Below are 14,733 nucleotides of genomic sequence, written 5' to 3'. Positions count from 1 at the left end.
TGGATTGCAAAGCTCACTGAATCCAAGGGAATGGTAGCGTAGGAATGTTGTAGGAATGGTTTAGTGCCCAAAGCAGTGACCCAAATTACCTGCTTGCTGCCCTCTAAGTGATGAGAAACACTGCAGTTCGGAGAGGGATCGTCTCTCCCATCAGCCTTACCATGGGCTCATGGTTTGGCATTTACAAGTTTTATTGCTTTAGAGTGCATTTGATAGCAACAACTTGAATTTTATTTACTGTAATACCTTTTTTTTTTTTTTTTTTTTTTTTTGGGGGGTAAGCAGATTGCTTTGGTCTCAGTTTGTTTTTAAAAGCCCTATTCACCTCTAATCCAAAATAATACTATCTCTACAGCTTTTAACGTGATTAAATAAGGACAGCCTGTGACGACACTGGACCGTTCTGCTTCCCAAAGTGTATTGGATTTAGCACTAAGTAAAGCTACTGGGGCCTGAAAGGAAACATTTTGGTGATCTGGTGTGAGCTCAAGCCCCTGCTCTCCCTGGAGGTCAGCGCAGTGCGAGGACTGTGGAATTAAAGGGTGGTAAAGGAGAGACTTTTGCAGTCCGTGTGAGTCCCTGGACCTCCTAGGCTAAGGAGGAAGGACCTGGGTGACCTCCACATTGCCCAGGCCACCAACTCGTGTCCTCGGCCACAACACTGAGCTCTTCAGCTGCTGGCACCGCCACATCTCCATTGCTCCCCTCCATTCTCCATCCTTTTCCTTCCCTCCCTTGGTTGCCCTCCCCTTCCTGCTGCGCTGGCACTGAGCACGCAAGAGATGCTCAAGCACCGAGTGAAGACCCAAGAGCAATTAGTTCCCTGTGTGATCTTGTTCTAATCACATCAGCTCATCGCGTCCCGTCTCCTTTGTGTTTAATTGGCGGATAATCTCTCACAAAGGGGTTTTGGGAAGGTGTTACACAGATGAACCCCTTCGGACACGGTACATTGGCATCTGCCAGGTGGATGAGCACGTAGAAATGGCATAGGAAAGGCACAGAGTGAATCCACTGAGTGTTGCAGAAGGCTGCAAATACGGCAGAGGGAAGAAGTTTCTTGGAAAAATAATACAACTACTTACTATTCTTATTGCTACTCCTCATAATAGCAGAGCTCAATAAAAGTAGCAATTTGCAGACAAAGGAAGGCACAGGCCCAAATGCACTGCTGGTGTGGAGTAGTCTAGAGAGGGGGCCCGTTAATGTCGCCTTTCACAGAGCTACGTGTTTCTCCTCATATAGTAGTACAACTCTTCAAATACAAATTCATCATATCCCTGTAAAAAATGGGCACACCCAAATGGTTGTTTTTTTTTTCCCAATCCTGTCAATCCCCCCCCAAAATGGTCCTTGTCTTGCCCAAGCAATGGGAAGACAGTGCGTGTGTCCTGCAGGGTGGCTGGAGGACGTCCCTACCTGGACCCCAAGGCATCTTCCCTTGGCAGATCAGGGACACGCAACTCGGATGCACCCGCGTGTCACCAGGCAGGATTATGGGATGCCTTCAGCTCCCTATTTGTGCTGTCGTGGCTCATCTTGGAAGATGGCTCATAATTGCGGAGTGGCGTCTCTGTGTCCACAGTGTCATTAATACCTGTCAGAAGTAATGGGACGTGACGGCCGGGGGAGGACAGCAAAGCCATGGCCCTCGCTCTTGTGAACGGAGTTGCCCTTTAGGTAAATGATAGTCGCTTCCGCAGCAATTAGTGCTTTTTGAAATGTATTTGATTAAATTAGATGCCCCTCTGCCAAAAGGAGAAATAATTAATCCACCAGTGACTTGAGCGCCGGGAACTTTGCGGCTTCGCCAGGAGCTTTCAAAGACGTTTCTCGGGAGCGGGAGAAGGCAGGGCTTGCTTGGAAGTCCTCGTCTCAATGAATTCTGCTGCTGTTTGCTGAGACCTTGTCTCTGGACTGCTTAAACAGAGGTTTAATTTCCAAAGCTTGGACTTAGCTTGCAATGGGGTGGATGTTGCCTTAGGCGCTGAAGTGAAGCATGTATCTAGTGCTGGGTTAAATGAAGACCACATCTCATGGTCGATGGGCCTGGGCATTATCATGGTCCTTTTATTTATTTTAATTTTATTTTTTATCCTGGCATTTCCCGCTGGAGCATCAGCTGAATCCCACGCCACTCTCGGGCACTCACAGGAGACGTGTCCTATGCCAGGGCACTGTCTCCACCGCGACCAGCGCTCAGCCCACCCGTTTGCTGACGACGGGGGAAGTATGCATGAAGTATAATTAAATTGAAAGCGTATTTAAACTGTTTTCTGAGCACTACTTATGAAGGAGCAAGGATATTCAGAGCATATTAAACTGTCAAATTTAATAAATCTTAAGCAGCATGGCCACGGGCCAACTCCAATGCATATTTTTTGCAGTGCCATTTAATTAAGAGTGAGTATTGTTCTTCAAGCTCATTCATTGTTCAGCCGAAACCGAGGGCGCAGCAAGAGCCGTGGAAATGAGCCGCTTCGCTGGATCAGACCCGGCTGCTGCTTCCTCGTTGGGTATCGCTGCATCCTTACCCAGGAAAAGGGAGCGCGGTCGCCCTTGCCCGGCGCTGCTTTCTGGCCCAGAGAACTTGTGGCTGCTTGGACTAGGTCCAGGCAAGTCGGTCGGAGCAGGGACAGCGTCGGGACTCCCACTTTTGGAGTTCCCGTTGAGTATCCGTGTGCTTTGCATGGATGTGCATGGGCTGTGTGATGGGTTTCCCCATCCCTGTGCATCGGAGTAGTCCCCGGCACGTCAGAGTAACCCCTGGAATGATGCAGGCATTTCTGCCTTCATTGCTATTCTCTCACGTCTCATTTCTCCCCACGACGTGCCTCTCAGAAGGCTGTTAGGGTTGCAATTTCCTGCCTCTTTCTTTTCCTTGCAGAAATGCTTGAGTGCGTCGCCTTTCTTGAGTATTACTGTGTTTTCTTGCTTCTGTTTGATTAAAAACTCATGAGGGCAGCAGTATGAAGCCAGGCAAAACATCCAGCAAGCCCAGAGCGTCTCTAGCCACAGCCAAAACCAAGTGACTGAAGGACAGCGTGAGCAGGTGACGGTGCCAGCCCGAAGGGCAGCTCCTCGCAGCCGGGTTTTGCATGAGAAGCAGCTGAGCCTTGAGCGACTTGGTGACACAGCAGAAGGATATAAAAAAAAAAAGGGAGGTGGGGAGGGAAGAGGAAGAGAAAATTGTCACTTGGAGATGACAAGCGATTAGGAAGTGATGGGTAGATTGTCAAAAGCAATTAGGCAGAAGATGGAGCGCAGGGCGCGCGCACCGGGAAGCCAGGCAGGGTATATATAGACGGGAGAAGACGCCGCATTCATAAACCCAAATGAGGTAACGGGGGAAATCCTTCGCTTGCAGTTAGTCACTTTTAATTGCGGCGATGTTTCCAGAATTACATGTTCTATTGCCAATAACCTCCTCAGAACGCTGCAAAATGCTATTTTAAAAGTGTCTTCTCCACCCCCAAGCTCCCAGCCCAGCTTTTGGATGAGACCTTGAAGCGGAGCGGAGCATATGCTTCCCTGATTACGCTACGGACTGGGTGTATTTCTGGCACCATTCCGTGTCAAAACACTCTGTATTTTTAGTCAAATTGCTCGGTAGACATGAGTTTCTTGCAAACCAAGGGAAAGCAGAGCTCCCCTGCAAATATTCTTGGAATTCCTTGAAAGGGGATCGGGCTGCTGCTTTGGCTCTCACCGAAATGACTCAGTTGCACTTGAATTAAAGAAAGGGGCAGATTCAGAGCCAGGTAGTTGTTCTAAATGGAAAGATATTCCATTCAATGAGGACCGAAAGGTCTGGAGATCGCTGCACTGGCTCTGACCGGGAGCGCGGATGCTCCTCGGTTCACCCTCCGTCTGGAGCAACAGAGAAAACGAGCAAACAACCGGATTAAAGCAATCGAAAGGGCAGATAAGGGAGGTGCAGAGAGGGAGAGACCGAGTAATTCCCTGTGGAGGATGAGGATGATACAGCAGTGGCAAGAGACGGACTCAACAACTTGGTAGGCATCAGCTGTGGTGCCCGGCAGCCGCCCGGTGCGTCCCGGTGGGGAGGATCGGAGGCTTCTCCCGTGTTTTTAAGCCTTGGCTGATCTGTTTAGTCAAGATGCAAAGTAGTCTGGGACTGCTGGGCCTCGCGGAAGACTCGGCTTGTGTCGCTGCAAAACAACAGTTGGGAGAAATGCAGAAACAGAATAAATCATGAGGCGGATCAAGGCAGGGGTGGGATGCTTTTATCTGCTCGCTGCCACGTTGTCCCTCAGTATTAACATTTCATGCCCCTCGCATTCACTACTGAATCCGAGAGACAAGGAAGCCACGTCGAAGGCGCTGAGAAGAGCTAATGCAGGGGAGCACTGTTAATTATTAATATTAATAGTGCCAAAGAGTTTATGGTGACTTTGGAGGAGGTTGCGCTGCCTGGAGATGCTCCCAAGAGGGGGCCTGCTCTGCTGCATGGGGCTGCATTGGGCCCGGGTAATCCCGGCCAAATACAGGATTTGTCATGCATTAAAATAATATATATATATATATATATTCTCCTTAGTAAGCCCTCCCCAGGGCTGTTGATGGCTGAACCAGTGCAAATTGGCCCCTGCTAGCACGGGCCATGGGGCAGCATGAGGTCTTGGCACCTTTGCAGCACTTTACGGACCCTTTCCGGACCCGGTTTGCGTCAAGCGCTGAAGCAAAGGGGCCAAGGTGACCCTGCAATAAATTCAGCAGAGCTGCTGGTTCCTTGCAATGCTGGATGGTGGGTGCCAGCCCCCAGGGCTCATCTCTGTGCACCCCAGGGTGCAGATGAGCAGGGCAGCTTGAGGGGATTGGGGCCAAATCACAGGCCCTGCTCCAGGCCCCTTTCATGCTAAAGATAAAATCAAAATGCAATTGGGCATCCTTGCTAAACCACAGTCTGCTGTTCCCAGTGTGGGGAGACCCCCTATTCAGAGCAGTGGTTTTGCAATAAAAGGGCAGCTCTGATGAACCACCTGTGTTGGATTTCCCCTTGCTTTGCAGAAGTCTCTCTGTATTTTCCTCTAAATTACTTGGAGCCGATTGCTGCAGCGTGATGCAGGTATTTCTCTCCTGTATTTAACGCTGCTGGTGGTTCAGCCAGCTCCTCGGCTCTTCCGAATTATTTGTTTGCTTACAGAGGAGGGTGAGCATGGAGTCAGAAAAGCTCAAATTGCAAAAGATGGAGAAATCTGGCAGTTCTGCAACCGGTCTAAGGGAGAGCAACCCATGGGCCAGGGCGTTCCTAGTAACCCTGGCCCAGAACACGGCTCCGAACTCAGGGGAGCTGCCCCATCCTGCGAGCACCCTTGCAGCAAGCCTCAAAGTGGTGTTTCTTTGAGAAAATGGCCTCATTTTCACTTTATTTGCTTTATTTTTGCTTTATTTGCATGCTAGTGTCATTGGGCATCTCCAATGGTTTGCTCAGGAAAGAGGCAGGGCCGTTACAAGCTCGATGTGCTTTTATTGCAGCTTATTAGAGCATCAGCGGGTGAGAACTTATTCCTGGTGCACTTCACTGCACAACAGCTTGCAATGAGCTCTTAATGCACGCACAGCCATCACTGCTAATAATCGCTGAGCACGTGTTCATAGGGCACTTCCAAACAGGACCCTGCTTGGGAATGTTTATTGGGAGCAATACACAGGCTGGAGATGATGCCAAGCTGCAGCAGTGCTGCTGACACCAGTGCAAGCTTTAATATGGAGAAATCAGCTGTTGCTCATCTCGCCGTGCTGCAAACCTGTAGGTAATGAACTTTTGGATCACCTTGGGCTTCCTTGCTGATTGGTGGTCTCCAGGTGAAAACAAGCCCTTTTCCCCCTGAAATTTGGGCCACCTGATCTGCACCTGTATCCTGGTGCCGAGAGAGCAACTTCCCCTGGTCTGGCTGTCTCTATATATTTGAGCTTTGGTATCATGGGCCTCTCCTGCAAGCTCTGACTTCTTGGGTCCAGTCCCAGGCTGAAAAGGTATGCATGTTTTCAGGCACCATTTTGGGGTAAATTGCTGATGTTTCAGCACTGTTGGTACCTGGCACTTGCTTATCATTTATCATTAGCTGGTTACAAGGTATCTGGAGAGACTTGGTGCTTTGTTTGTCCCCGATGCTGGGGAAACCAAATCGCTCTGTGGGGACTTGATCTTTTTCACCATATAGATACAAGCTGCAGGGCTGCACATACAGGGTTATGTCCACGGATCTGGGTTTGCAAAAGCCTAAATTGATAAAAATTAGGTTCCTTTATGGAGCAAAGGAAGAGAGAAGGCAGAAGTAATGAGGGTTTGGTACTTGTGTTTTGTCCCAGCATCATCCTGCCATGCTGAGACCCTCGGGGTTGAGCTCCTCATCCTTGGGTCCCTCCGTGATGGACACGGGGCCGGAGCAGCCTCGTGCATGCACGAGCAAGGCTGGGATGCAAACGTTGCTGGCAGGTGTATAGCCTGCAGTCGTTAACATTTAGGAAGCTGTGATTTATATAAGAAAACAAGCAAATAAATCAGCAGCCGCTTGATCCTCGCGGGTAAATGTCCGTCGAGGGATGCGGTGGAGCGGCTCTGCTTGAACGGAGCAGCGAGTGCCGCCGAAAGCAGCAGCTCTTGGTGGGCGGTTAATCACAGCGGCAGTAACTGAGTGTCACGGCGCTTGTGTGACTGTTTTATTCCCGCTATTCATTGCCCAGAAAGCAAAAAAAGGGAGATGGCAGATGGGGCCACATCAGGGCACATCCGCTGCAGCACCAGGGCTGGCGAGTGGCCCCACAAGAGTGAATTGGGGTGTCCAAAGGGGATGTCCAGAATGGGACATGTGGGGCAAAAGAGCAGTGTTGACTGTTGGCAAAAAGACTCTTTGCTGGAGTCACTTGGTCTGAGTTCATTAGGGCAGAAATTGGCCACACTAGGGGGGTTTTGGTACCACCTGGTCTTCATGTGGCACCATGTGCTGTAATGTGGTGTCTGCGCAGGGCTGGACAAAACTGCACCCACAGAAGCTGTGAAATCCAGCAGGTGAACTCAGCGCTATCTGCTGCCCGTCTCCCTCCGCAATACTTGGGAATAATAAAGCTATAACGCGTGCAATTCCGCGAGCTTCCCTGAATCCTGCTGCCACCCCCTCCTCTTCCTCGCTCCCCCCTGGCTGGGCCAGGCTCCCCCTCCATTTACGGCCATGCAGCTCCAGGAGCTCCGAGCACTTAGGCGAGCGCCCGTCCCGGGGGCCGGGAGGAATCGGCGGGAGGACGACGGGCGCTAAGTGCTTTGCTGGCCCGGGGCCAGGGCCGCTGCAGTTTACACATGTGCTCGACCACGTAGCAAGCCCTGAGCGCGCGGGTCGCCGTGCAGTGCAATGCCAGGAGGGCCTGGGCAAAAAGCCTTCCCGGCACCCCCAGAAAGCAGCAGAATGACCCCGATTTAAAGCCACATTTGCAGAATCTCTGCAGCCTTTGTCTCGCTCTGTGCTTTGGAAGTTGCTCTTTGCTCCTACATGCAAATGTCCCTGGATGGTATAGGCAGGGTAGGAAAGTAGGAGCAGCCGGAGCCACTCTGGGGGTTAACGCTGCTCGTTTGCTGTTTTCCCTCCCCATTAGCACTGCGGAGGTAACGGGTGACATCCCTGTGTCCCCGCCGTGGGGACGGGAACACAGTCTGGGCCCCGTGCGCCCTGTCCTGCCTCTGCCATCCGGCTCCCTGGCTGCGCTCGCAGCATCGAGGGCCGCTCCTGCCCGCGCATGATCCGAATTTCCTGCTCCCTTGATCTCCCTGTGCAGCCCAGGAGCGATGCAGGAAACGAGGGCTGCCCAGTGCAGATCTCCGCCAGCACCCGGGCGTCCTGCCCGCCCGCTCCTCGCTGGGACACGGCCTCCTGGCAGCGCTTCCATCCGTGCGCGTTGCAAAAATACCCATGGGTTGTGTGTTCTATGCAGCATTTTCTCCAAATCTATGCTAACACCTGGGCACATCACTGCGGCTGTCAGGGTGTTTGTCCTGACGCTTTGGCTTTTGAACCACCAGCAGAACAACAGTGCAAGGCGATTAATTCCCTCCCAGTCCTTATTTAATCTGTTGCACCTTGGTGGATGCCAGGGAACCAGAGGGTGTTGTTTTCTCCTAGCCGCTCTCTGGCGCCCTGGAATGTGAGGGCAGCCGGAGGCCGGCACCGCATCTCCCGCTGCATCCAGGGATGCTCCGTGACGTCTCCCATGGGAGCTCATCCCGCTGGGGGCTTTCCCCATTCACTGCCCTGACTCGTGGCTTGCTCCACTTTGACCTGTTTGCTGCAAGGGCCACCGAACGCCTGGGCCCCTCTTCCCCCCAATCCAGGCACCTGCGGAACCTGCAGCGCTTGGAAACCTCCCGCATTTGACAGTGCTGCCCATTTACTCCGAATAGCCCGAGAGAGAAGTAATGAATTTCAGCTGTTTACCTCTTTAAAAAGCTCGTTTGTGTTCAGACATAATTATCCAGGCACTTCTAAGAAAGGCACCATTGATTGCGGGGAAGAATTAGCATTTGGTTGCATTGGCTCTGACAGCCGCCAGCACCCTTGCGAGTGCCCCTCATATGCATTAACTCACTTAAAGCGTAAACTGCAAATGTTTGTTTTTGTTTTTGTTTTTCCTTTAATTTTCACACAGGAGATGCAGCTTGGCTCGGGCCAGGTGCTCCCGTTTGCTGTGGGTGCTCATGTCTCATGCATTTGTCCCCATGTGCCCCAAACCCTTGTGCAAAGCCCTCGGAGGTTATTCCCACCATGGCCCCGCAATCACAGTTTGCTGCAGGATTCACCGGAGCTTTTCCTGGACAGAGGGGGCTGTCCCAGGAACGTGCAGGCTGTGCAAGCAGCCGTGGAGGTAGCTGAGCAAATCCCTGATAATTGCAGTTGGAATGGTGGAAAAGGCTCCTTCTGTTGCTGTGCTTGAAAAGAGAAAGCCCAATAACTTTTCTTTTAATCTCGAGCTTTGCAAGTCTTTCTGTTTGTTCGCTTTGTTTACCCGATCCCTCGCTCTGGATCTAAACTCCCTGGCCGCATCCCTTTGAATGTGTGTTGAAATAGATCTCGGTTTCATTCTGCGCGTTTTGGGCAGGATGTGAAGCAATTTCACCCGTCGGCTGGGAGCGGGAGATGGATGGGGCCGTTACCAGCCCGAGCGGGGCCGTCGGAGCCGTGATGCTGCCTGCCTCCAAATGCCAACTCTGAGCACCCGAAGGAGCTTTGTGAGGAGGGTCTGGAGGGGGAGATGGGCTGTAAATGACAAAAATCCTGCGGAAGGAAGAGCCTGAGCGGTTCATGCACTGAGCAGCCTCCTGGGGTGCGGGGCTCTCGCTCCCTGGCTGGGGACACGGCACCAAAACTCAGCACTTGTGCCCCAAAAGCAGCATCCACAAAACTGGAAGCATTTTCTACCAAAAACTAAAAATCTATAATAGTAATAATTTGAGATGGCCTAAAGACACACAAGATTCCCAGTTGCTTTTGCTCCAGGCCAGTTGCTCCGTAGCTCCGTTCGTGTTTGCCGTGATGCTCCGGTGCCGATCGGCACCGGGGGCCACAGGCTCCGTCGATCTTGGCAATCTAGGGGTTGTTCCATGGCAGATGGGGACACAGAGCCCTTGGGAACAGGAGGGAGAGAATCACTGTGGTGCTGCAGCCCGGTTGGGATCCGAGCTCACTTGGGTGTCAGTGTAAACTGCCTCTTAAATCAAAGCTGCCTAAATGATTCTGCAAAATAATTGCCTCTATTCATCAGAAAAACAAGCCCTAGCTCCAAGCGTAACATAGTGTTTGGTCAGGGATTTTATTTTTTTCCACTTTTCTTCAATTTTGCATTCAGGAAAGATACCGTCTTTGATCTCCCTGTAATACTGTCCCCTAACCAAGAGGGTCAGTCCATCGAGCTGCAGTCTCGAGATATGGGGATGTTTTATGATGGATGTTGCCACTTTTGCAGATCTGCCGCAATGCTCCAAGTGCAGCAAGGGGCTGCAGCTCCTATGGAGCGATGGGAAGATGCTCTCCAGGGCCGGGCAAGCGTGCTGAGCCCGGATAACGGCGCTCAGGGAGCTGGGCTCCAGCAAGGGCTGAGCAGCTTGCCAGGACATCTGCTAGGTTCAAAGAAGGAACCTGATCTGCTAGGTTCAAAGAGGGTCTCACCGCTGAGCCTGCCCCTTGGACGGGGCTGGGATGAGTTTCCTTCCCGAATTGCCCTGCGTCCCATGCGCATCCCTGATCCTCACCTTCCTATTAGCGTTTCCCGATTACTCCGTGCTTTCCGGCAGGGTGACATTTGGGCTCGCAGCTCATCGGCCCTGGGGACCGCGGCGGTGGCGTTATCGCTCGCGATGACATTTACACGGACACCGGCATCGCATCGGTATCGATAACCGCAGCCGAGTGCGAGGAAGGCACCCCCTGGCTCCTGCTCAGCGCGGCCGGCTCCAACGTGGTTCCCACGGAGCAGGGAATTGGTTTTCCTGGTGCTAGTGACGGAGCGGGGTGTCTGCTCATCCCCTTCGTCCGGTGACTTGGTCCCGGTGCTCGGCCTCCTGCTGCCCGGATCGTGGTCCCTTTCCTGCCCCTTTGCTTGTCCCACTCCATAGAGCATTTGCAAGAGGCAATGAAGGGCCCCGAATTCCATCCCTCTGCATGTCTTCCATGCTGATTGCTCCCATCTGGAAAAGGGCATTTTTCTTACCCACCAGCAGTGCTTCTGCAAAGTTTAATTTATTTGTTTTCTTTTTCTTGTAAAGCATTTTCCCCTGGCTGGCTGGATGACACAGAGAAAGCAAAGTTGTCATCCTGGCTTTATTTTCGTCATTCCAGCTGGTTTCAGCTTCCCTAGGGAGCTGGTTGGAGCCACATGGCCACAATCACACATAGGGAAAAAGGGGTGCCGAGGCAGTGGGATACCATGGGAATTATCCTGCTGTCCAGTCCCTCCCTGCATTCCCATCCCCTCACTTCCCTGCCACTCTTTTAATCCCATGGTTCCTGTGGTTAATTCCTGGGGGAATTTTTATCCCGATGTTGCCACTAGTCCGTGTTTTCTAGAAATGCATCGGGATGTGGTTGTAGCCAGACTTGGGATATTCGTTTCTTAAATGGCTCCGCAGGCCAAAATGCTGCTCGGGGCCGGTGTCCGTGACAGCCGGGGGCAGATCCTACTGCCTCCTCTGCTTTCCCGATTCCTAAGCAAACGAACCCGAATGATCCAGTGCAGTGTGAGGTCTAAAAATATCTTTAATCAATCAACTTTTTTAAAAATAAGAATGTTCCTTAAAATGATGCCAGCGCACCAGCCAGCGCTGCCTCCTGGGAATTTTATTCTGACTCATTTTCCTGCAGTTTTCTTCACCCTTTTTTGCTTTTCTCTTTTTCTGCTCCTATTTATCATGTTGGCCTGTTTCTCATTAAGTCACCTGCAGGACGAGGTGGCTCTGGAGGATCTGGCTCCTCGGGGTCACCTCACTGGTAGCCCCGGGGGGACCTGTGGTTCCCTCTGCCCCTGATTCCTAGAGGAATCCAGGCCCCTCTCCCATCTTCTAAACTTCCAGCGGGAAAGCCAGGCTGGGATTTTTCCAAGGGTCATAGGGGATTTATGTGGCTGAGTCCTGCTTTTTGCTGAGAAGTGCTCCTCTCTCTGCAACCCCCATCTCTCCAATGCGTGTGTGTGCATATATATGTCTATATATACACACATAGATGTGTGGGGGTATATTTAGTGCATTAGTCACTTCTTCGACTATAAAAACTGAAACTTCAGTTGGCTGCTGCTCCTGTAAACATATGTTCTACTTGTAACTATAACTCGGCTTTTATTATTCCGCCTTCCTCCTCCGAGCGCCGTGCGGGGCGTACGGCTGGGAGAGCAGCAATAATAGCATTAGTGCCACATCGGAGCATTCAAAATAATGGGTTAAGTCTCCAAAATCCCCCAACCGGCTCCAAAATAGGAAGATTATTTGAAAATTGGAAGCACTGTGATCTGGCCATGCTGCTTGCCAGTGACTGGATATTTTGGGTTTGGTTTCTCCACTTTCCTCTCCCTGACCAGGACCAGAGAAGTGTAGGGAAGTTTAAAAGCAGCTAAGACTGATCCAGCACGAGGGCTTGGGCTTTTTAGCAGCTTGTCTTTAGCTGCATCTAGGCGTGGGATGGAAGCCCTGGCGTTTGCAACGCAGCAGCACGTGGCTCCGGTGTTTTCAGTGGGTTTCTTGCCAAAATATATTTGGAAACGGAATGATGGATGGGAGGGATGATCCCCATGAAAACGGCTGTTGCGCAGGGGAGAGGGCTCATCTGCACTGCACACATCTGAGCCTTCAGCCTCATTCACTTTGCTGGGGTTTTCTGTGCTCATTATTTGGGCTGGGGAAGTGGCTGATGCAAAGTGAAGAGGGGGAAAAAAAAGACAAAGAACAGGGCTGTGGACATGGCTGTGCACCGTGTACCTGCACAGTTTAAAAACAGACATAAAAAGTGTGGCATCCTAAGCAGGAAGGCATTATTTTTGTCTTGCATATTCTGCATTTCAGAATTTTAAAGAAAATATTAGACTTCTAGCAGTGGTCCAAGAACCACCCTTATAACACTGCATGACAGCACAAGGATCTGAAAGTCTGGTGGAAATGGGAGCTACCCACATCGTGGCCAAAACACGTGGAGCAGAGCTCCGAGTTACATCGTTGCCGTTAATTTTACACTTCTTTCCGTGCCAACAACAAGAGGTTTCTGGGGATAAGAGCCGGGGGGCGCGATTTGGAGGCTTGGATTTGTGTAATTAAGCAGAATAGCTCTTCTGCCTGCAGCTTTCCATGTCCTAATGCAAAATTGCACGAGCCAGGGCTGGAGAGATGCAGCCGTCGGGCCTGGAGGACGGTGCTGCTGCTCCGGGTTAATTAGCTCCATTGAACTAATGAGCGCAGAGCTTGGCATGAGCACAAGGGTCCAGGGAGGGCACTGGGGATTCCTGGTTTGCTCAGGTCTGAGTTGCCATAAACTCAGTGGGATTAAGGCCCTTTTAAAGGGGAATGGGGATGTCTCCACGGGATGCCCTCTTGCTGTTGGCTCGAGGGGACAGGAGCACCTGCGGCTGCCACTGTCCCCTGTGCTGCCTTGGCAAAGCAGCCAAATGTGCTTTAAAAGCGGCAAAAGGAAAATGACAGACTAAAAGCCATCGTGGTTCTGGGTAGCGCTTGCTGCCCTAGGAAAAGGGCTCCGTGTGCCCCTCCGGGCTCCTGGCTGCTCCTGGGCAGGTTGCACTGGATCGTCCATTCCTCATCTTGGATCACCCGCCCTCCAGCACGTGCATCCCTGCAAATACCCAAGGATGTGGCACTGAGCATAGTCTCTGCAAAACAACCTCCTCTTTTGGCCTTCTCCGTTTAGTTTCCCTGCTGAGAATGGTCTTGGACACCTAGTTGAGCTCACCCTGATGCTCCTGTCTCTCTTTTGCTCCTTAAACCAGGTCAGGGCCCTTCCAGCTCTACAGAGAAGGCAGGAGGCAGTGCAGGAGGAGGGTCCTGGCGTGCATGGAGTGTCCGGCTCTTCCTCAAGGAGCCACATGTCTTTATCCAAAGGCTGTTCGGAATTGCCTGGGGTTAAGAGGTGCCTGGGATCCTCAGCATTGACCACTGCCGTGGGACCGGTGTGTTTTGGAGGGTGGTTTCTGCAGCTGCCACATCTAAATTGGGGCTAGATAGTAGAACTCAGGCCCTGGGTTTCTACCTGATTTTGTGGCCAAAAAGCCCCATGTTTCCCCGCGTTGGTCAGGAGCCATTGGGGGGCAGCGATGGCGAGCGGCTCGTGGCCATCCCATGGCTGGTGACGTTGCCGGAGCCGGTGACACGGATCTTCTGGGAGCGCCGGTCGCTCCGGTGCTTTTCCCGGGTCTCCCCGTTCTCGTTCCGCAGAGACCGGAGCCGCCGGAGCCACCGTTTCCTTGGCAACGCGGCGATGCCAGGTTTGCGCCGTCACGGTGGCAGCGGGTCGGTGGGCGCCGTGTGCGGGCGGATGCCGGCGGCCCCGGAGGATGCCCGGCAATTCCAACGCAAACGCAGCGTCATTCCCGGCATGGAGCCGGCAACCCATGGGGCCATCCCAGATTTTAGAGAAAGGAGCTTTGGTCTAGATGGACAGGCAATGTCGGTGGTGCTCTCTGTAAGGAATCAAGGCACTTGTTGCAGCTCTTGTAACAGGTCTTTCCATGCACGTGACTATTTAACCTTATTGCTATATACCGCAGCGAGATCATTTAGAAGAAAGTTGATTTTAGAAATTCAGGGTCCCAGAGAAAAGGTACCCCCAAAAAGCAGAAAGTCTCTCTGCATCTCATGGGCCGAGTGTGGTTCCGATGCAGCTAACAGCAAAATTACAACAGGTTTCAGCATACCTGGATTTTTATTCCTGCCTTCTCTCATACCCACTGAATTTGGCCAATGTCGCTAAGAGGCAAAGGAGTGGGAGAAAAAGAATCCCAGTTACAATATGTGAAGTGATTGGGAATGCAGGTGTCCCGGGAGCAGCTCGGGAGTGTGTCTGCAGGGAGCACCACACGGATCCCATCACGTAGTGCAAATATTGGAAGGAGGCTGTGCCCGGGGTTAGGCTGTGTCTGGGTCTGTCACGCTCTGTTTTCTCTATGGGACAGGGTTACTGCTCTGCTTCTGATTAGGAAAAAAGGAAGGGGGAGCCAAACAGCCCCTGCAAA

Source organism: Tinamus guttatus, unplaced genomic scaffold (assembly GCF_059628265.1).
Source record: "Tinamus guttatus ecotype Peru unplaced genomic scaffold, ASM5962826v1 Tinamus_guttatus_pri_ptg000291l, whole genome shotgun sequence".
Classification (NCBI taxonomy): Eukaryota; Metazoa; Chordata; class Aves; order Tinamiformes; family Tinamidae; genus Tinamus; species Tinamus guttatus.
The sequence above is the reverse complement of the archived record's forward strand: the minus strand, read 5'-3'. Positions refer to the sequence as shown.